The following is a 23,225-nucleotide window of genomic DNA, read 5'->3' as shown; positions in this document are numbered from 1 at the left end:
TGTGTAGTTTTGCTGCTGCATCATCACATATAACATAAGCTACACAAAAACTATAATTTCAAAAAGTTTCTTTCAAGATACTTACTTGCAATCTGGTGAGTAATATTTGTGTACAGACAAGGGGTACACTCATACCTTTAGATAATTTTTTTAATTATTTATTTTCTATGTAACACTTGTTTAAAATGCAGCATTTTTAATTGAGACTCTTAACGTTGTGCTGCAACCACCATCCAGTTCAGTATTTCAAGTTTTTATTGTATTTGAACTTACGGTAATAGGTTGAGGGGGAAAATATTCAGTCATTAAATCAGATCGCTCCAGCGGAGAGTTTCCAAACCATCAGGAAGCCAGCCCTGATTGTACTCCAGGGCACTGTGGACCTGAAACTGCTTCCAGAAAATTAAATGTCAAAGCTTTGGGATTTAATAACGTATCACCTGTTACATACATTGTGATGACTACTATAATCCCATCATCCAGTCTAAAACACTGCCTGCATGAGCAAACTGGATGCCTAAGTGAAATTGGATAGCTTAGGAGTTGGTAATGGTATGATATATGCAGCATTCCCCATCCAGTAAAAGCATTTAACAGACTTACTGCATTTTAAGCATGTAGATAGTCTCACAGAAGTCAGTGTAGGCATGTGACTATGTGATTTGCCACACTGGGGCCCAAACCTTCTGTCCAAATGCCACTACCATCTGGAGATGAATTTACAGGGCATACTCAATTTAAAGTTACGTACAGAGGTACGAGGGAGAGAGGGTGTCTGTGCGCTGTTCCTAGCAGGTATGAACAGGAGGGATATAAAGGTTAGCATGCTAGTATTTTGTTTACGTCATTTGTACTGAAAAGTAAAAAATACTAAAATCCTTAATAAAAGTATTTTAATAAGGTCTTTAAGACAAAAGTAATGGTTTCTTCCTTTTATCATAAGTATTTCTGACATTTTTGTTCAATGAGGTTTTCATTTTAAAGAATTCTTTCCACATGGGATTTGTATAACAATGTCTCTGCACTTCCTTGTTTTCTTGAGCAGTGCAACAAACTCTGCTGGGGGATATTCTCAGTGGTTAATAAATCACATTACAAACTGTGTATTGATGTCCTTTACCTTTCCATGGACACAGTCATTTCAGAAAAATAGATCTTTGTGTATTGCAAATATTGTCTGTTCTAAATCTACTGTACTTGCAGCTCTGATTCAGCAAGATACTTATGCACCTGCATCTGCCTATTCAGTTCATCTGGATTTAGGAGTATGTTTGAATATTTTGACAGGCCTATCTTCAGGTCTCCTGTAGAGAAATGAGAATACCAGGGCTATTTCCCTAGCTCTTTGTAAATCACTCCTTGAAGACGATGAAACTTTATCTTGGCTTTCTGATATGATGTACTGCTTTGTCTCCTGTGTGGTTTGAGATGTGGAGGGGCTTTGGCTAGCTTTGGAGCCACATGCTAAGAGGGAAGAGTGAGGACACTTAAACCTGCACCCGTCACTTCGGCAAATTAGTTGGATAAAGCTGAAATTTGAGCAAAGATGCACCCCACCAGATTTCAAGCCATTTGTCTGACTTAAGATGTGGGATCAAAATAGAAGTCTTGTGTGTGAGCGTGGATTTCCTAATTCCTCCATGTGCAAACACCTCAGAGAAAGACAATTTTGAAACAGGGCCCACTGTCACGAAGCTAAAAGCAATGTCACTGAGGGGTAGGGAGAGGAGCACGAGTGAGGACCAGCAGTACAAAGTGTCCCCGGCAGACAGCCCTTCCCAGAGCTTCTTCCAGGGGTGGTGAAGGGTTTCTGGGCTGGGAACACGGGGTGGGCAGAAGCGTCGGCATTTGGGAGGGCTGGGCAGGGAAGGAGCTGGGGGCTGGCACCCGTCCCTGGGCTCTGGGAAGGGAGCGGAGAGAAATGCCTTCGCATCCAGTTCAGCCCTCTCCTTTTTAGCTTCAGCCCCCCAAAGTCATCTCCCTCTCCCTTTCTGTGATTCAGAAATCATGGCAAAGGACAGGAGAGAGCAAAAAAGACAAAGTAAGGAGGAAAACGCGATTCTTCAGTATCTGAAGAATCAGAACATGGGCTTCTTGAAAGCATTCTCATTAAGGACAAGGGAAAATAGAGAGAGAAAATAATTAATAACAAATGCATTCATTTAAACTTGAGGAGGGTTTTTTTCCATTTTTTTCATTAGTGGTGCTTTCAACTGCTGCCATTCATTAGACCAGCAGCAAAAGAGAACAAAAGTAACTTGAATAGTCTCATAATCTGCTCTATTTAAATAAATTGGGGTAAAGTCTCACAAAAAAAAAGAAAAATTAAATTAAATCCTTGCTTTTAGCTGGAGAGAGAACTAACAGTTGCATTTCTGGGACATACCCCATTTTCTCTAAAATTTATATGTATAGTCTAAAAATTCAGTAAGCATTAGCGGCATAAAGAAAATTGAGAGGAGGGGGCGGGTCTGCCTTTTTCAGCACTGCTTTCTACACTTTCTGATTTGTGTGGATGAAAAAAAAAACAGTTTAACTACTGAAATAGTGATATACCTGCTTTGGAAGTAGAGCTATACAAGCAGAAAGAGAAATGTATTTACTTTTTTCCAATGATATCTTGTTCAGGATTCTGCTGTACAAGAAACCTGCAAGGATTTGGACTTTAAGGCCTAATGCTTATAAAGCTACAATTACATCAATGAAATATTTAACCTTGCATTTTTTCCATCTGATTTTAGAGGGGAAAAAAAAATAATTGCTGAATTATAATCAGAGATTTTAAAAAATGTACACACTGCTTGGCATTTCCTCACACGTCCTTGTGAATACCACCTTGCCTGTACTTTGACTTGTACTACAAGTAGAGAGAAGTAACTGGACTAACGTGAGTACCAGCTCTAGTCCATCTGTAGCAGCATGGACTGCACTAATTGGACATATTTACTCTGCCTTTTGGACCTCTGCACTACTTTAACAACCAGCTTTCTGACAGACCATATTGGGCAAAATTCCTATGACTTTTCTATTGTAGCAGGAACTCCTCCTTTTCACCGTGTTTTTACAGCATAGGGTAACTTTATGAATTTACCCAAGTACTTCCAGCACAACACACAGATCAAAATAGCCTTGTAACCCTTTTTCTAAGTTTCAATATTTCATTAGTGAATTCTGAAATACGAGCTTTTTTAAATAAATCACTGTGCTAGTACATTTAATTCACCTTTAGTAAGATAACTAGCCACTCGTCAGAGCTGCATCTAAATAAACAGAAAAGCAGCACAATACATTTTCAGAAATTCTTTGCAGATCTAGGTGTTGTGAGTTTAGCTCCCAGTTTATGCATCTTAAGGGAGATTGTTACAAGTTTCTGAGCATTTATCTTTTGCAGTGGAGGATCCTTCACACGGGCAAAGCTCACAGTGCAACCCCCACTCCATTTTCTCCAAAAATCAACATGAATTAAAAATTAATTAAAAATTAATTAAAAATCAACATTTCAAAAACTAGAGTATTTTCAGTGAGTCAGCTCAAAACTCCAATAACTGAAAAGTTCCTGTAGCTTGAAGAACTGTTCTGTTTTACTAGAACGGGTTCCAAAAATTTTGATAATTATTTTCTGTTGAAAAATACAATCTGTTTCTTGGAAAAGAAAAAGTTGTAATGAAATTTGCTGTGAGTGCAAGCTGCAAGCAACAATAATGAACAGTGTGGTGACAAGCACTCAGTAAGTCAGTCTGTGAAAACGTTTGGTGCAATCCCAGTCTTCAAGCAGGTAGAAGATCTGTTGTGATGGGCTCAAGTGATTGGGAGTCTGCCTCTTCTGCTTTATGTTTAAGCACTATTTAAACACCTAATTTCACCCACGGAGATCTGAATTTGTAAACCAATGCCTACAATTCCCCTGGGGATGTGGGAAAACCATCCTTAGCTTGTGACCACCATTACACAGCAGAGTTGAACCAGGCTGTCATCCCCCATAAAAGGGTGACTAAATGAACAATATTGAGTGCAAGTATGTAGCTTATTCGCAACTGCAGCTCAGCAATATTTTATGAATAACCTGATATAATACCTGGCCATAAGTCAATTCATACTGTATTGCATGAATGATCCTATTTACATTAAAAGATCTATTCAAACTACTACTCAAAGTCAGTAACACTGGGAAATAATTGTTTGCTCCTATCACTATTACTAGTAGAGAAAAGCAGCTTTTGAATGAAGTCACCATTTGTTATTTCATGCCTCACCAACATGTAATTTAACATACTATAGTAGAAGATTTGTGGTGAAATGGGCAATAAGGTTTTGTCATCCTTCTGCTAACATTTAAGAGCTAAGGAGGGAAAAATCTATCTCTGGGGCAATTCATATGATTTATTGTAGACATCTGTATTAGAATGAGATGAATCATACCCATTTACTGTTCTTCCACTGATCATAAAAAGTCTAAGGGGCCCATTCAGATTAGACACATGCATCACGAATGCAGCACTCGATTAGATGAATCACACCCAATGTGTCTATTTATGAGTAGAACATGTATGGACTACCCATATGTACTAAATATTATGCCATTTACTGCACATTTAGTGTTCAGATGCTATCTTGATGACACTGAAAACAGAATAGAATACAATAGAAGACAATTTATACTAAATATACAGTTATGATCATACAATGGCTATGGTGATTCAGTGTTTTCTCAAGCAAATTTTTGGGTCCTGAAAAAATATAGTTAACAAAACAGAAACTGACTTATTAGCTGTTTGAAACATTTGATCCTTGAAGGCTGGGTTTGGAACTAAGCTTGGGAACGCAGATCTTGTAATATTGCATGTCACTTTGTGAAATGTATTTCCACATGCACGTAAAAAAGGTGAAGTAAATAGCTTAGAAGAGTCTACCCAGTACAAAATCCAGTGGTTCAAATGAACTTCTGTACTGTCTAGCATAAGATAATTGTTTTTAACTGAGGAAATGGATTGAATGAAATGTAAATTTAGGAAGTACATTTAAAATCTTTTGTATATTATTACATGCTTGGATGAAGTTAGGTGCGTGTAAGTGTAGCAGAAGAAAGGGCGCATGTCAGTCCTTTTCACCTGGACACCTAGAAATAGGCAGGCACTTTTTAATTGGTTATCTAAGTAAAAATAGCTTGATTTTTAAGAGCTGATGTTTTACACTAGTGTATATTATTATTTATGATGATCTCTAAGAGACTCTGCTGTGGTTCAGGACCTACCCAAAACAAACAAACAAAAAAAAGAGCTAGCTATGCATAGACTAAGAAATACATGATTAATGAAAAATATTAGAGCACATGGTAAGCAGTAGTTTCAGCACCACAGCTCACCTGAAAATCAATCCACATTTTCTGGAGGTCCGTTTTTAGGCACACTGAGCCTGTGAAGGTCAGACACTTCTTGCCTTTGCGTCCTCCCCATTGCATGATCACAGCAATGAATATGAGAAGAGATATTCTTGCCTCTGCCTGGCTGATAAAAATATCTTGAGTTAAAGGACCAATGCAGCATATTAGCATTACATGTATCACATTGAACACTGAAATGTTTATTTGGTTGGCAAAAATCTACCATCACTTCCCTGCAGCTCTTTGACAGGAAATACAAGAATATCTTGGCCTCTTCTGCACTTCCCAGGATCCAGCATTAGGTTTAATGACTGCTAGATTGGAGCGGGGCGGGGGTGTTGTCAGCTGAAGGAGGTCATTTTAAGGGGCAGATAACCATTGAGGGTCCCTTCTCATGACTGCAGTGGTGGCAATGACAATGGTTTCTCTGAGACTGTGTTCCTGGTAGCCAGGAGAAGGAGAAGGCTTGCCCTCCCTCCCTCCATCTTCCACCCAGGCTCTCTACAGAAAGTGCAAAGTGCCTTCTGGAGCCAAAATCGACACTGCAACTGCTTGTCCATTCTGCTACCCCACAGCTGTTCCCCTTTGCCTGTGTGGTGTAAACCAAAATGCTCTGGTCTTGGTCTTCCAAAGTACTGAACTTTCTGGGACACTTTTTGAAAAAAGAATTTAAGCATATGCTTAGTGTTACACATATGACTTCAGTGGAGCTGCTCAATGTGCTTCAGAGCCCGCAGGTTCTGCAGGGTTCTCTCCTTTGGCGGGTGGTGCTGGTCAGGCACAGCACCTAGACTTCTGCGAAGGGAGCTGAGCGGTTTGTACCACAGGCTAATGAGGTGCAGCTTTACAGATTTATGAGGTAAAACAAATTACCCAAAGAAAGACACTTTAAAAACGTAATTTGTGCTAATATATGCAACCAGTTGAAAAGTGTAAGCTGGTGAAGTGAAAAGAAATCCTAATGCTAATTCAGACCTTATGAAAAGCAAACTCTGTTCAGTGACAGATGGAACAAGTGTTGTCAGAATAAGAACTAATCTGCATTGTGGAGGATCAGAAGACTTACCTCAGTGTTCCTAAAAAATATGGGAAAGTAAATATTGGAAAAGACTGGTAATGATTTCAATGACTGAAATGAGCATTTGGATTTGAGCAGCTTGTTGTCATAAACCTGGAAGATATTTAAAAGCAAAAGAATATTTATCAGCAGTGGGATATGCAGTATATAGAAAAACCTTATTCAGACTTCCTTGTGCATCTTAAGCTTCAAGGGACAACTGTCTTGCAGCTGCAAAGAATGCTGCACATTGGATCGTACACTGTTACATTTCATCCAACTTAATGACCAGTCACTGAACAACTGGTCAGATCTGGGGTTTCCTTCTGCTGTCAGAATGCCCTGGAAAAGCTCACCAGATGAAAGTGTAGGTCATTATGCACTTATCCTTTTTAACTGCCACATTCTGCCATATCCATTTTCTGCCATAACCATTTTTTGTTACGTCCATTTGGTATCATGCTTTGTGAGTTTTGTGAGTTTCCTGAAATCTATAGCCAAATCTACAGAACAGGATTGTCATAAATCAGTTAGATGTGAATATTTCAACTTGACATTTGATGATAAATGGCCAGGGCATCCTTTCTCTGTAAAACTGCAAGTCTGGAACAAAGATAATTTGTGTAATTTGAACCCAGGAAAATTGTTCCTGCATCCTCACCATTCAGCCTGGACAAATTTTTTACCTTAGAAAAATTCCATGAGATGCCGAAAAAAAAGGAGGTAGAGACAATTAAAGCATGCCCAAGTTTGCATGGGCAGATTAGCCCCATCTTTTTAAGAGTAAAGACTTCTGACACCCTGAACCAGGTGTTGTACATGACTGCCCAGGACATCACTGCACAGCTTGACTAGCTGGCCTACTGATAGCACTAAGCTGACAAAAACCCCACATGGACATGATTTGCAGCAGTAAAAAGGTCTTTCTGCCTTCCTGGGTTATGCTGTTTGGAGTGACTGTTAGCTGTACTGGAAAATGAGTCAATTTTCCTGTAAAAGCCACAGTCCTGTTAAGAAGCCTTGCTATCAAGACAACACTGTGACACACCAGTCAAGTACTTATGAATGAAAGACAGGTCTTGTTCAAATTATTCACCTCCAGTCCAGAACAACTAGTATGTCAAAATATGATCATTAAGGTGAGAAAGAGAGGATTGATTCATGAATGAGGTATCATTTACAAACAGTAAAACAGTCTTGTTTTAGGGAGACTTAGGTTGTTCAAGCAAGCAAAAGCAGCTCCGAGAGCAGGGCATGCAGAGGTGGGGGCAGGGACGGCGGCTGGCCAGGCATCGGCACTGAGACTTTAGCATTGGACTTCCAACAGGCGAGGAGAAAGGAAAGGAGCCACCTGCCACGTGGACAGCCAAGACCATGTGCAGCAGCTTTCCAGAGGCTGTTTCTTCACAGATATCTTGGGAACCAACAGCTCTATTAATAGCCCAAACCATCTCCATCAATGTCCTGACTAAGAGCTGCAGGATGTAGATCATCATATCCAAGTGCAAACTCAGTATTGAAGATAGTTATTCAGTTTTCAAAGGTTTATTGAAGCTCCCACTTCTTTAACAAAATTTGATCTGCTGGACCGTCATTGCTCAATTTAAATTTAGCACTGTTCAGCACTGGAAACCTGAATTTGAGATCTGCACTGCAGTGTCATCTTCAAAACTGCACAATCTGTATTTATAAAAAGTATATGAGATATCATTATTTTCTCATTTTCCAAATGCTTTTCATATATAGATATCAAGACATGGAAAATACACTGCCTCTGTAGACTGTCCAATCAGTGGTCACCTTCAGTATCAAAAATGTGTATCAATTCTATCATTTGCATGTATCTGATTCCAGATTCTGACAGTTGATCTTTGTCACCTTTCTATGACACTGCCAGAGTCCTTCTTTAACAGGTATATTCTGTCTATGAGGGTATTTACAAATTTAATCAAGTCACTCCTTCATATGTTGGTTGAATAACCTAAAGGGAAAGAGCTCTTTAACTCTCTCACTGCAAAGAGTTTCTTCCATCATTCAATAATTTTATGATTTTTTTCCTGCATTTTCTTAATTTATTTTTCAACATTTTTCTAAAAACATGGAGCTGAGAGCACTAATCCAAGATTAGATATAGGGAGACCTAATGTAGGATTAAGGCAGAATATAGTCATTTACCCTCAAAAGTGTCATCTTGAAAATGCACACTCAGTTTCTACCAGAATCAGGGTGTGCCTGATCACAATAAACACCTTTGGTTTTTACACTAAGTTCCCACAATCCTAAAATCACGTGCTCAGAAGTAGTCTATGCTTAAGGACAAGGACCCTGGCTCTTGTCCAACCAGCATGAGTATCTTTAGGCATATTTCTGTGTATAATATCCAAGGATGTCATTTTGGAAACATTCAAGGGCTTTTGCATAATATTTATCAGTGAACGTTCTCTCCCATTAAAATACTGACATTATTACTCATTGGCACACTCTTAGAGATGCTAACCTGCTAGGAAGTGGAAAACATGGTCTTTCTGTCTGAGGGAACTTGAGCTATAGCTTCCCCTTCCCAGACTGTGCCTTAGCTCCCAGAGGGATTTAATTTTCTTTGAATTTCCCTTGAAGGACATTCCATTGACAGGAATACATGGGTCACCGCCAGCACTCCAGGAGAGTGCCCTAAACTTCCCTGGGGTGATGGGGCACCAGGCAAGTTCTACACTGCTCAGCTTGCTTAGGAATCAAGCACTTCTGGTCATGCACAGGAGACACACCTGGAAACTTCCATGTGAAAAAAGGAGATGAGGAAGCGGCTGACTCCATCACTCCTACTGAAGATGTTCCACTTGCATGGAACACTTAAAGCTGCCCTCGGCCAAAGATAAATGTGTGGCCAGGTTTAGGGACCTGTATTGGAAAGGGTACCTTAGATTCTAGCACCTTTTTCTGTGACTGTCTGTGTATTTTGTGTTTAACAGATTCAGAAATTCATCCGCTCTAAGCTGTTCTGAAGCCACCAGATTTGGTGCTTGTGGTCTTTTTCTCTTTATCTTAGACCTTATTACTTCTGAAGCTCCATTTTCTCCTCCTCACACCCAATCCCACCCAAAGCAGTCTAAAACTTCATGGTTAGGACCTTGCCTTTGAGGGAAGTTTGACTAATCTCAAGCAAATAAACTTCAATTCCTGTCTCCCATGTTCTATGAGAGTAGGGAGGCACAGGAGTAGACATCTTTGGGGAATAAATAAGCACTCTAAGAATGTCTTCTATGGTAGAAATAGCATTTGCTGGCACTTTCTTTTTTTTTAAAGAAGCTCATAATGAAATCTCACCTTGTCTGGTTATCCCTATATGATGGGGATTTTCCATAGTGATCAAGTAAAGTTTAATTAGGATGCAGAAATCTTGGCACTGTGTTGCCTGGCCCAGTTTTATGACATTCGTAATGCCCCTTAGCCTCAACCAACCAGTGCTACAAGTAATTAGTGACAAGTGGTAGATCTCATCACTACTTAATCATGTTCCATTCTCCTGGAATAATTCATTTTTTGAAAAATTATTCTGCAGAACAGACCAACATTTCAGAGGAAAAAATGCAAGAAAATAAAGCTTGAAGCACTGTAAATATATTAAGAGGGAGAGGTTTGATGTCAGGATCTCAGCTAGTGTGAATTTTGCACTGAAGAGCTGGCTGAATAGAATTTGTCAATTTTTTTAAAAGACTTGAAATGATTATTTTAATGAAAAATGTTTAAAAACCCAAAACAAAACAAAACAAAACAAGCAAATTATTACTTACTATGTCCATATACTTAAGTTGTTTGCTTCCAGCTTAGTTTGACAAAGTTACAGAGGAGTTTTTTCACAGCCTGAGGGAAGGGATCCATCTGGCTATCTGCCAGAGTAGTCATAACCTAGAATGACTGCCCTGAAATCAACTGCAGGAAAACAGCACATTTACTTCATAGTCCTACCCCCAGGGCCAAAAGTGTTAACGTTAAGAGTCTCATAATGTTTTAGAAATGGAAATGTGTTTTGAAAATGAAACTGTTTTTAAAAAAAATGAATGAATCTTTTCTCCTGATGACAGCTTAATAGGAAGATGAAGCAGGTAGAAGATTCCTCTTTTCTGGTGATAAGACTAGGTATATACTTCCAGAAATTGTTATAAAAACAGGGTGTGGAGAAAACACTTGGAAGAAAGAACTGTGATTTGTGTCTGCAACACTGTGACCAAGAAATGTTTCTAAAACCAAACTGTGTGGTTAAATGTTGCTCTGGTGTTAGTAGCACACTATGGTAAGCACATTGATTAATTCTTCCAGCCCTCCAATAATCACATGGGAACAGAATCTGTACAACCAGAACCATTTCTGCATATGATACCAGCATGGTCAGAAATGTGCCAGAACTACTCCATGGCTAGAACTGAACCATCATGGTGTCTACACCACATGCCAACAGCAGCCACACGAGCATATTACTACTGCAAATGGCAGTGATGTGAGTATCCTTTCAACAAGCCTGAGGTTGTTACTTTTGCCAGATGTGTATTTGCCCCAGTGTTTATCCATAAGCAAACTGTGACATGAGCTTTATGTTCCAGACTGACACCGTTAGAACTGGCTAGGGAACTTTAAATTTTTAGTGTTTGTTTTTGTTCTTCTGCAAAATAAAACATTGGGGTTATACATATTGTGCACATAATGGAATTGTGTGGCATTTATCTTCTTTAACATATCAGGACTGTTGCACCATTGCTGAATCCAGTTATGATTCTCCTGACACCAACACTATTCCAAACTCCTCCTAGTCCACTTGGACTTTACTAGCTATATCAGTTGGAACCAGTCTTTTAGCTGGGACCAGTGTACTTAGTTTTGGTAGACTTTGTTATCCCACATGAATCAGTCATCTCTGCGTAGTGACAGCCACCACACTCAAAGTGCAAATCATTATGTATTAAATCATGTCTCTATTTCAAAGGTCTTCACTAGTGCTGGAACACCTGCCATACACTGAGCCCTCATCTACCATTTTGGATGGCCTTCTTACAAGCAAAACTTCTTTATATATAATAGTTTGTGGATACTTGGCACTGCACACAGGAACTTTGACTCTTTTTCATGTGATCACAGTAACACAAGCATTATATCACCCAAGATCTGATTTCATTTCAGTTGACTGAATGGTACTCCAGTGATCCATCAGGTTGACTGGCAACACAGGTATCTGTCTGAAGACAAACTGAGAATGAAGTCCTGCTTGGAGTCTTCCACAGCATATGAACGTTTAAAGTCAGCTACTCATTAATCAGCTAGAGCTCTCTGAGATGTGTCAACTGCTCTTTATCTTTTACTCCCTTCATGTTGCTTCTCCTCTTACTCAAAGTTTTTTCATAGTAATAAATAGCATTCTGGAAGATGCATACAACATATTTAACCTCTTCATACAGATGGGAATGATTTGAAAAAAAATAAAATGGAAGTGAGAAAAATTCTAAGAATGTTTGACTTGTGTCATAGATTCATAGAATGGTAGACATACAGACTTCAAAATAGTTCTTGAGACATCACCACAACCACCCTCCTCAGTCAGGATGAGGTAATAGCTTATGTCATGCTAGACAGGTGTTTGCTGAGAGACATGTAATAATAAAAAGTCTACAACTTCTTAAGCAACCTCACTTACTACTTCATCATTCTTACTGCTAGTTCATACTCCTAATATCTAATCTGCTTCAATTTAAAACCATTAGTTCTTGCCACCTCCCTCTTAGACATGGAAAACAGGTTATTCCCTGCGTCTTTACAACTTTACAGTGTTATGTAATTTAAAACTGGTCTCATGTTCTCCCTTGGGCTTTTTTCTTTGACTGCACACCATAAAATTACATTTTCTAGGCTTCTGTTGATTCTGATTTCCTCAGGACTCTTTCCATTTGGCTCCAGTTTTTCTTGGAGTGCAGTCTCCAGTGCTGAGAGCAACAAAAGAATTATTTCTGCCGCCTTGCAAGTTGTACTCTTGTTCATACACAAGAGAATTATGTCAACCCTCTTCCGCATGTGTTGCCAACATCAAAATCACCGTGGAAGAGCTATTACCTAACCAGCTGTTCCCCAACTTGAATATGGGTATCCAGCATCAATGTAATACCCTTTATTGGATAAGATCATGTCTCTTTTCAGATAATTTCTCCAAAATTTCTGTCTAGTGAGCATATTAGTGAGAAATGCTTATATTAGTAAATCAGACTATTATACTGTATTCTGGAACAGACCATTCACCATAGTGGGGATTTCAGAGGGATCCAGCTTTATGCATGAGTTATATGACTCTTTTTCAGAGATACAAACATGCTGCCTTTACCAGGAAGGTCCCATAGTACAAGTGCCAACAAAGAGGGATTTAATGAAACTCCTTTCCAGAATCCTCCTCTTGGAGAGGAATAGAGGTACAGATCTCCCTGCTTACTTTTTACAGCATAATATTAATACAGTATGGATTTGGCTTGTACTCTTGGAATATGCAGATCACTGAGCAGGACTGAGATTTCATGACAGCAATATCTTCTTCCAAAAAGTGAATATATATTCCATGGTTCACTGAAGCACTGCAAAGTGTTTTTGCACTTATCCTTAAAATCATCACTCTTTCAATCTTAATCTGTCAGAGCCACCATACCCACCAAGAGTGGCAGATGGGTTTTGTGTTAAAGTTGACATCATGGATCTTGCAATATTCTTTGTTAATTTCTCATTAGGATAAAATTGTTCTTCCTAGATGCACAGGTGGCTTCAACAATCATGTTTGCTACACTCATTTTTATCAGTGGTGCCAGCAGGTCAAGGGAGGTGATCCTTTCCCTCTATTAAGCACTGTTGAGGCCACATCTGGAGTGCTGTGTCCAGTTCTGGGCTCCTCAGTACAAGAGAGACATGGGCATACTGGAAAGAGTCCCATGAAGGGCCACAAAGATGATTAAGGGACTGGAGCATCACCTGTATAAGGAAAGGCCGAGAAAGCTGGGACTGTTTAGCTTAGAGAAGTGAAGGCTCAGGGAGGATCTGATCAATGTATATAAATACCTGAAAGGAGGGTATAAAGCAGACAGAGACAGGCTTTCTTCAGTGGTGCCCAGTGACAGCACCAGAGGCAACAGGCACAAACTGAAACAGAGGAGGCTTCATCTGAATATCAGGAAACAGTTTTTTACTGTGAGGGTGACCGAGCACTGGCAAAGGTTGTCCAGAGACTGTGTAGAGTCTTCATCTTTGGAGACATTCAAAAACCATCTGGACATTGTTCCAGGCAACCTGCTCTGGATGGCTTACTTGAGCAGAGGGGGTGGACCACGTAACCTCCAGATATCCATTTAATCATTCTGTGATTCTAATAATACAGGACAGAAAAAAAACGGTGGAACCTGAGAAAAATCAGAGATTCACTATCAAATAATGCAATTTCCAAAGTGATAGACCTTTGCAGTGGGCAGTGAGGACTTAGTGAGATAAAAGGAGCCCATGTTCCAGCAGGCAAGCTTTACTGGATATATACAGAACCATCACCTATAACAAAATTTCGGCAACATGTTGGCCAGGCTTGCTGGGTCTCAGGAATGTCATTATGTTGTATTTCAGTTTTCCATGAATATTCAGTTACTTTACATTCAAAGTCTTCACACAATCACAGTTTCTTTATTCTGGTCACCTTTGATAGTCCTGGTTTTCTTTTTGGCATTGATAAAACACTTCTTTCAGCTTTTGCTTCACCTGCATTAGCTATTACAATTATTTTTTTGTGCCTTTCCAAAAACACTTTCCTGAGCTCACTTTATCTCACCCTATTTGCTTAAGGAATCTTAAATGATGTAATGGCAGCTACTCTTCTGGTTATTAACAAAGGTCTAGGAGGAGTTCAGTGGCTTTATGCTATAGCTGTTACTCATGCCAGCTGCAGGCTGCCTGGCCAATAGTGTACTCAGAGGAGAAAAGAGGTTCAGAGCTCTGGATAGCAAGAGTAGGAATTTGGCAACTGTGGATTTACTGTGCTCAGGGTCAGAAACATATAGGCCCACTTCAAAAAAGTTCAAGAAAGGAGGGTATAGAAGGTGTGCAGCAGTGAAGGGAATAAGTAGCAAAATTCGCAAGGTTAGATGGGAAATGCCACTGGTCAGAGTGAGCCGTAGGACATCTATCATCCTCAGAAAACCCAGATTAACCTTTGCATGACAGCTCTATATCATTAATATCATCACTGCAGTGGCTTTCTACAGCTCTTAAATAATGCTGTATCTGCATAATGCTAAAATGAACAATAGATTTAAATACAGAAAGTTATACTTCTTTCAGTATCTAGAGTCTGTCAGCTTTTGATGAAAAGTTATATGGGTTTTGTTCTTAATTTTTTATAATGCATCTTGGGAAGAAGATATATTTTTCTTATTATTGTTTTCTTATATTATTATACAAATAAGCCTGCTTTGTTCCTGGATATTAATTACTAAATAAAGACTCTTTCCCCACGTCCACAAGTAGAGCAAGATGCAGTAAGAGTTTGTCATCATTCCCATCCCCACATCTGTGCAAGATGTACAATTGGAAGATCACATATTTTGTTGTCCTTCTCCATAATCCCATGTGCTCTAAGTTAGTGATCAAGGCTGTAAGTGTAATATAGCCCAAAAAAAAACCCCTTTAATTGTATAAACAAAAGGATGGTGCTTTATAGGTAGCGGATCATCCAGCATCTCTGGAGTAGTCTCTATTGTATTACATCAGACGATTTCTCCAAACTTCTGTCTAGAGATCCTGTTGGGGAGGAAACAAGGAGGGACCTCTTCAGCTTTGATCTTGATGAGGTGAGTTTGCTACACTGATTTAACACTCAGTGTCTTATTTGTTCTGCTAATTCTTTCACTAACTGTTTTTAAATATTTGGGGTCTGTGTTCATCCTGACCAAGAAACCATTGCATGTTTAGGCATTAGTGATCCCCACAACAGTTAGCCAGAAGAGGAACAAGCCTGTGCTGTGCTGCACTGCACTGCACATACAACGTGGCTTTCAGGCCTGTGCTGTTCTGCACAAAGTCCCTGGCTGCAGGATAAACCCAGCCACTTACCATAACAGAGAAGCCTGCAGGCAGCTCCCACTGGGTACCTGCAATTATGCCACCTGCATGGCCTTGCCTTTGTCTAGAAGTGCAGCAGGACATTCTCATTGGAACATCCTTTAGAAGTAGAGTTGTTTTCTGGTAAGGAAATTATATATTAACTCAAATGACCCAAAGGGAGAGCTTCTCTCCACAGACAGGATCTGCTCTGCTCCACACAGTGCGCTGTGTAAATACAAGCGCTGTCTGAGAGAAGCAGCACTGACTTGTCCTTCTCCTCATTAAGGCTGGATTCCTTCCTGAACAATTTTTTTCAAAGATATTCTTACATTACATACAACTTGCTATGTTAAACACAGGAGTGACTAGATGAGGCTGAATAACATGTGAGATAACAGAGGTTAGAGTAGATGATCTAAAATAGCTTTTGGTCTTACATCAATGAATACAGAGAATTATATGCTGCAAATCATCAGGAAGAAGCAGAAACTAGCAGTGAAAACTTTTATTCATTCTTGAATATGTCCTCCTGCCTTCTGGACAAATGGAGGTTACAGTCATTGCTAATATTAAAACAATCAGTACTTCATATTTATAGTAATTAAAGAGCCATAAATAATTTCTTGAATGGGAGGAAGTCTGAAGTATGATGCATCTTCTGGGGAAAGCAAAAGTAGGCACAAGTTCTACAGTAATCATTCCTATATACACCTGCTTATGCATGAGATGAATCTTGTTCTGGACAGGGTTATTCTTTTTTTTTCACTTGCTCTAAAATGAGTGCACAGTAAAAGGTGTCTAGTAAATTAAAGTGTGTGTGGTCAGGTAACACCCACTGGTTTTGTCTAGTGATAAATGCTTCTCACATTGCCAAGCAGGAGAATGGAGCCTAGAGCTATGCTTATGCAACAAAAGTTAAGAACTATCATCCTGTAAATCATCCCGCTCTCTGCTCCCCCCCTCAAAAAAACCAATGAATGACTAAAATCTAGGGGGAAAATAATTTTTTCACCTTGCCTCAAAGTTGCTAAAGGTTGAAACAATAGAATATACTGAGACCCAGAATGAGGAAAGGAAGGATTTCTATCCAAATTTCCTGTATCCTGTATGACCTATCCAAAACCAGATAAAATTTTGCCTTCAGAATTCCTTTATTGTTTAATGTCATAGGTACATTTAGAATATTTTTTTTAAATAAAAACTGTTTTCAAAGTGAAAAATAAAATAAATCTATAACCTTGTGACTAACTTTATACAGAAACCTGATCTCAAACATTTCCTATTTTTTAAAATGTTCATCTTAGAAATGTATAGGGGTTCCAAAAAAGGTTACATTTCAGAGTCATTTAATACCCTGTTATCTTAGTACATTCTTTGTATTATAATAAAAGCTGCTATGTATTATAATAAAAATATAGCTTAACAAAAAGGAAACCAATTTCATTTGGATTAAAAATTGACTGAGAAGAATATCCTAAATTAAATCACAAATGTCAAAATAGAAAGCCCAATTTTTTTATTTTTTTTATGTCTAGATTTTAATAGATTACATTTGAAAATGACTAAAATAAAAAGAAACATCATACTGATCTTCTGGTGATAAAAGGACAAAATAACAATAGAACATTGTACTTATCCTCAAGTAGTTTATTTTCTGTAAGAACTAGTTCTAAAGCAATGAATAGAGAGAAGGGCCAGAATCTTTTTTTTCAGGGCCCAGTTTAGCTCCTATACCAGGCTCCGTGCAATCATATATGAAAAACAGTGCTAAAAGTCTAAAACTCTCTGAAAGATTAAAAGCAACATGAGGGGGCAGATGGATGCATAGTAGAACAATTAGGTTTTAAGACAGAAGTGGGTTTAAGTCAATCCCATAAAGGTAACAAAGGTTTTGCCAATGACTTTAACAGAAAGAAAATTTTATCTGAACTGTCTCTGCCCTTCTTGAAAGAATATGAGGACAGAAATTGATAAAATATTTTCTCTGGGTGTGTTTTTCTGACATTGCATGGAAGAATGAAAAGTTTAGGGAAAACTAATTCTACACTTGTATTATAATATACATCATGCTTCTTCATGTATTTATGATGGCATTATGGTTTCAAATGCAAAATTATTTTCCACTCACTGCTTGTGAGTGGTAAAACTGATTCCTGTGCAAAGCATAGAACTACACAAAATTTAAAAATAAGTGTTCTAACAGTGACTTAAGGACCTGTAGGACTTCAGCTAGCTTCTGAACATGGACAGTCTTCACTTCTTTAAAATACACAGATTTTAATGGAATGGTTTATACATGCCAAACACAGGCACAATAAAAAGGCCAAACATCAGTACCTAGGAAATAATCCAAATTGCTTTTCTTTCTTTTTCTCCTAAGCTAAATAATTAAAAAATAATAGGTTAACAACATTAACAAACAAAACAGTAAATATTCAAAAATGTATAATTCCTTTCTTTGAAATGTCTAAGTCTGCACTCCAATTTTATATACAGAAAGACTCATGATCTAATTTTTAAAACTGTTTCACTTAGTTTGGTGTCTGTTTTTTGGACTCAGCATGCTTCAGTTTTAAGCTTTAGCTGTCCACAGGTAATTCATTTATTGGTCTGAAATTAGGCAAACTTGCCTGAATTTGTTGAAAACATTAGCCAAAGTAAATTGCCAAAAGCAAATTGCCAAAAGCAATATAGATAATCTTAGGAAAAGCAGGGCCTCTGCTCAGGAAGGGAACAACTGAAAGCTGCTATTTCTGTCCAGCAGGAACAGCATATCTAAAAAGTTTCTGTGGGATATTGCTTATCCCTTCATTAAGTTCCTGCAAGATCTTTTTTAGTTTTGTTGAATCAGCACTTTCCAAGAGTAAAATATTACGTCTGAAGATTCTTACCCATATGAGATCAGAAGTTGAACTCGTAAACCATGCAATAACTACCAGACCGTGTGAGATAGTCTTTTATTATATGACTGATATATATTAACGTAAATGTCATAGATAACATATGACTATCATATGCAGGACAAATAGCGGAAGTTAGCAAGATGATATCTGTTTTCTTTTCTGATAAGTCAATCAAACAATTAAAGAAAAAAAAAAAAAAACAAGCTCTAAATGTAAAAAGAGATCAAAATTGTTCCTGTCCAGGATTGTGACCTGACTGGACCACAAATAAATACAGCAATAACCATCTGTGGGTTTTTTACCTCCCACAGAAGCCACCAGCACTACTTTGACAAAAGCTGTTGGAAGTCCATGTGCCAAACCTCTGTAGGCAAATAAGAGATTCTGCTTATGATAATTGAGGCTTTATTTACCCTGATTTTTGGATATTTTCTTTGGCAGCTAAAAATGCTTGAACACTTCAAGTGCCACCTGACGAGTCAGGCTAACTAAAGAAGATCCTCCAGGGCGGTATCTACTACTCTTCTGCCATAGGTTTTTCCTTCAGCCCTCTTAGAATCAGCAAAAACAGACCTGTGTTCACTCCTCTATTGCCACACTTCCCAGCATTCATTAAATTCACGTCACTGTCAGGCTGAGACCCATGGAGCATTAGACATTTGCACATATCTGATTCTACTCACTCTGCAAAGGGAAGTAAACTGGAGGGTCATCATTTCTTAAATCACTCTGCCACAAATTGTCATAGTTTGTCTGGAAGACTCCTTATTCACCCAGTTAAAATAGTGCATCATATAGAGATATGACAGCATCCTTTCAATTTTTCAAATGCAGTTAAATTGTGATCTAGATTAAATTAATGCCAAATAAGGTTAACGTTGAGAAAAAAAAGTCCCCTTGAAGGAATTTCAGGATGTGCTACAACTTCTCCTCCAATGTGCTTAAAAATTGCTGACATACCTTTGGACAAATCTGTATTGCAATAAAGCATAAATCTAGTAACAATGCATCCTGCTTTCTCTAAAACAGACATCTCTATACGAACAATTCTTTTGAACGCTTGCATTGAAAACATCTTCAGCTTCAAAGAGCAAACCACTCACCTGGGTCGGTGCAGAAAATTTGAAGGATTTATTATAGAAGCCTGCATAGCAGCCTTAACTAAGTAGATTTGAGAACTCTTTTTTTCTGGAAGCCAAAACATTTAAATCTTGTATGATTAAAATCTCTATGACTGAAAATTACAGGTGTGGAACATACCTTGTATTCTTTGTTATACAACTGAGAAAACGCTTGCCAATTTTATGGTAGTGATTCTTTCCTACAGTTCTGCATGCTGCTGAGTAAAATCAAAGAAGGATTTTCTCTGGCAGCAGGAAAACAAGTGTAAGATTTTAGAGCTATCTGTGTCCCCTAGACACCCACTCTTTTAGGTCTTACCTTGGTGTTGTGGTTTAACCTCAGCCAGCAACTAAGCATCAGGAAGCCACTCGCTCACTCCCCCACCCTGGTGGGATGGGGGAGAGAATGAGAAGAGTAAAAGTGAGAAAACTCATGGGCTGAGATAAAGACAGTTTAATGGGTAAAGCAAAAGCCTCACACGCAAGCAAAGCAAGGAATTCATTCACCACTTCCCATGGGCAGGCAGGTGTTCAGCCATCTCCAGGAAAGCAGGGCTCCAGCACACATAACAGTTACTTGGAAAGACAAACATCATCACTCTGAACATCCCCCCCTTCCCTCTTCTTCCCCAGCTGTATATGCTGAGCATGACGTCCAATGGTCTGGAATACCCCTCGGGTCAGTCGGGATCAGCTGTCCCGGCTGTGTCCCCTCCAACTCCTTGTGGACCCCCAGTCTCCTCACTGGCGGGGTGGGGTGAGGAGCAGCAAAGGCCTTGGCTCTGTGCAAGCACTGCTCAGCAGTAATGAAAACACCCCTGTATTATCAACACTGTTTTCAGCACAAATCCAGAACATAACCCCATACTAGCTGCTAAGAAGAAAATTAACTCTATCCCAGCCACAACCAGCACACTTGGTTTAGTCTTATACCTGCAAATTAGTTCTATTGTTATTTTTATAATACAGAAGTGGATGAAACATTTCTGTTATGACATCTTTCAGTATAAAATTATTTTTTTCTGAATGTTTATGGGAAATTTTTGTAACTTTTTAGACAAAAAAAATCTCTATTATTATCACTTTCTGCAGGAAGAAGAGAGGAGGATTTTTAAATAAAAACATCTCAAATAATTTTCATTTTTCAAAGGATTAGACAGAAATACCCAGCTGGTTTCATATACAGAAAACAAAAAAGGGCCAGGGGAGAACTGGAAAAGGTTGACTGAAAAGCTAGCAGTGTTTCACTTGAAAACAAAAAAAAAAGATTTTGACCATCTACTTTCATAACATCCCCAGTGGCAACTGAAATGCAGACATCTGCTGCAAACATCCCTCTTTAATTACGTCTTCAGTTATTTTTAACTAGACAAACTTATCTCAGACATTCGGATCCATGCTAAAGGCCTTCTATCTTAGATCTTTGCTCACATCCATACTTCAAGGGCACTGGAACACCTTCCCCATTTTTAATGCAGTTACAGTCATAATGCTGTTGGGGGGTAGGGAAATCTTCCTGTGTCATTCAGTAACTGGTTTCTAGTCAAGATTTTAAAGGAAAAAGCAGATGCTGAGAGAAAAAGGTAAAGGAATGTAGCATAAGCAAAAAGATGCAAAGCTGAATGTGCTCTTGCTTTACAATACTCCAGAGTTAGTTATGAGATAAAATAATCCCTCTGGTTTCAAACAGTTGTTGTTAGTAGTTAAGATGCACTTTACACATCTGAATTTATATAGCTCCAAAAAGCATCAGAGCCCAATACATGCAGTTCCTTTCCCATTATCTTTACAAAAGTATCTGAAGAGGAGAAAAGTAAATTCCATGTAATTTGTGTCATTCCCTTAAAATTGTGAGTTACCCATGGGTCCCTTTTGCTATAATTGCCATTTTTATTAGATGATGATGATGATGATGATGATGATGATAAAATACTATTTTAATCCATCTATCAGTGTTCCTGTAAATTCATGGACAACATAAAATTACACTTCCCAGAATTAATAGTTTAAGCTTTTTGACATGAGATGTCTTCTCAATGTAGTATGCTCTCACCTATCTTCAGCTCCCCTGGCAGCCTCCTTCAAGCCTGTATAGAACTTGTGGATCAACACTGCCTTTCATATCTGAATATTTGAGTTGTGTTAGAGACCAGTGGCTCTCCCCTCTGGGAGCAGTGAGTAGAGGGCCAGATCAGATTAAAGCCTTTTTCAGTTTAACACTAAGAACAAACAGGAGGAATGGTATTGCAAAGGTAATGTCAAATCTAGACAGACTTTTCTTTTCTACAAGGTTAAAGATGAATAAGCAGTTATTAAAATCTCTGCTTTTAAGCACTCTCAGCAGCAGTTTTTCGCCCTATAGTCAGTGTCCCTTATCTCCTCTAATGAACTGCAGAACTTTGTTTTACCTTTTACGGCCCTTTCAACTCATATCCCCACCCTTTCACTCCCAGGAACCCTGCCGACCATGTATGTTTCCTGAGCTCTACTGCTCTCCTTATCAATTTTCTGTATTTCATAACTTATAAGTTTTGATAATTTCCACATTTGATTTCTGCATACTAACTGCGGGAGTTTATATATATATATATATATATATATATATATATATATAAAAAGTGCAATGACTTAGAGCAAATGTGCTCTTAAAGACTGGAAGTGCATACTGTCTGGGGAGGCAGTATCTGATGATTCAGAAATTGCAAGGAGCTATCCTAACATGAATGGCTGAGAAATTTTTGTCCAACTCATTTAAGATTATCTAGTAAACATTATAAGCATTGTTTGTATTTAACATTGAATGCACATTGATGCGCATAAATGAAGCAAGCTAGCTGCTTCATTTCATATGCAATCTGCACAGCTTTTAATACATATGTAAAAATAAGAACATTATATTAGAAGTTTTCTGTTGAAAACTGGAGAATGTTCCCTACTGTGTTCTGTAACTTGAGGATACGAGAAGTTTAAACGAGTTTGTATGCCACAAGTATGTATCCAGACCAATAGTTTTTGATCAGGAAACTCAAATAAATTAAACTCACTTCAAAAAGATAATTTGATTTTCATCATTTAAAAAAAATCCAATGACTTGCAAAAGAAGCTGAACTTTTAAAGACTTAGAAAAATAGATAAGTTTGGTATAAAAACACAAAGTACAAGAATCCAAAGTCCAGTTTGAATAATGATGAATAGTAGCCTGTGTGAATTTCAGAAGACACAGCTGGTAATTATTTCAGACTTTATGGAAGCAATTTTTCATGTACAGACAAGCTTTTGGCAAGGCTGACTTCTCAATAAAGTGAGTTGGACTGCAGATGCAATAGGAAAATCACAAGTTAGATGAACATTTTGCAAAGCATGAACAAGATGGGGCAAAAATAGGTACGGAATGTCAATTATGATCTCCCAATGAGTTATCAGTGGTGGAGCATGATGACAAATAAGAATTCAATAGTAGCAAGTAGTTATTCCTGAGTTGCAAATGAGGTTATAGGTACTGGGAGAAGGAGAAGGAGAAAAGGTAGAGGAAAAGCTTTAAGAAGCGATTTTAGAGGCTTTGTTGACATTGAATTCTCAGAAGAGCAGTTTGTTTATTTATCTATCTATATATGAAAGAGAGAAGGGTTTATTATCCCACAGGTTTGCTGGGGGGAAGA

This window comes from Buteo buteo, chromosome 15 (assembly GCF_964188355.1).
Source record: "Buteo buteo chromosome 15, bButBut1.hap1.1, whole genome shotgun sequence".
Taxonomy (NCBI): Eukaryota; Metazoa; Chordata; class Aves; order Accipitriformes; family Accipitridae; genus Buteo; species Buteo buteo.
Note: the sequence above shows the minus strand (reverse complement) of the source record.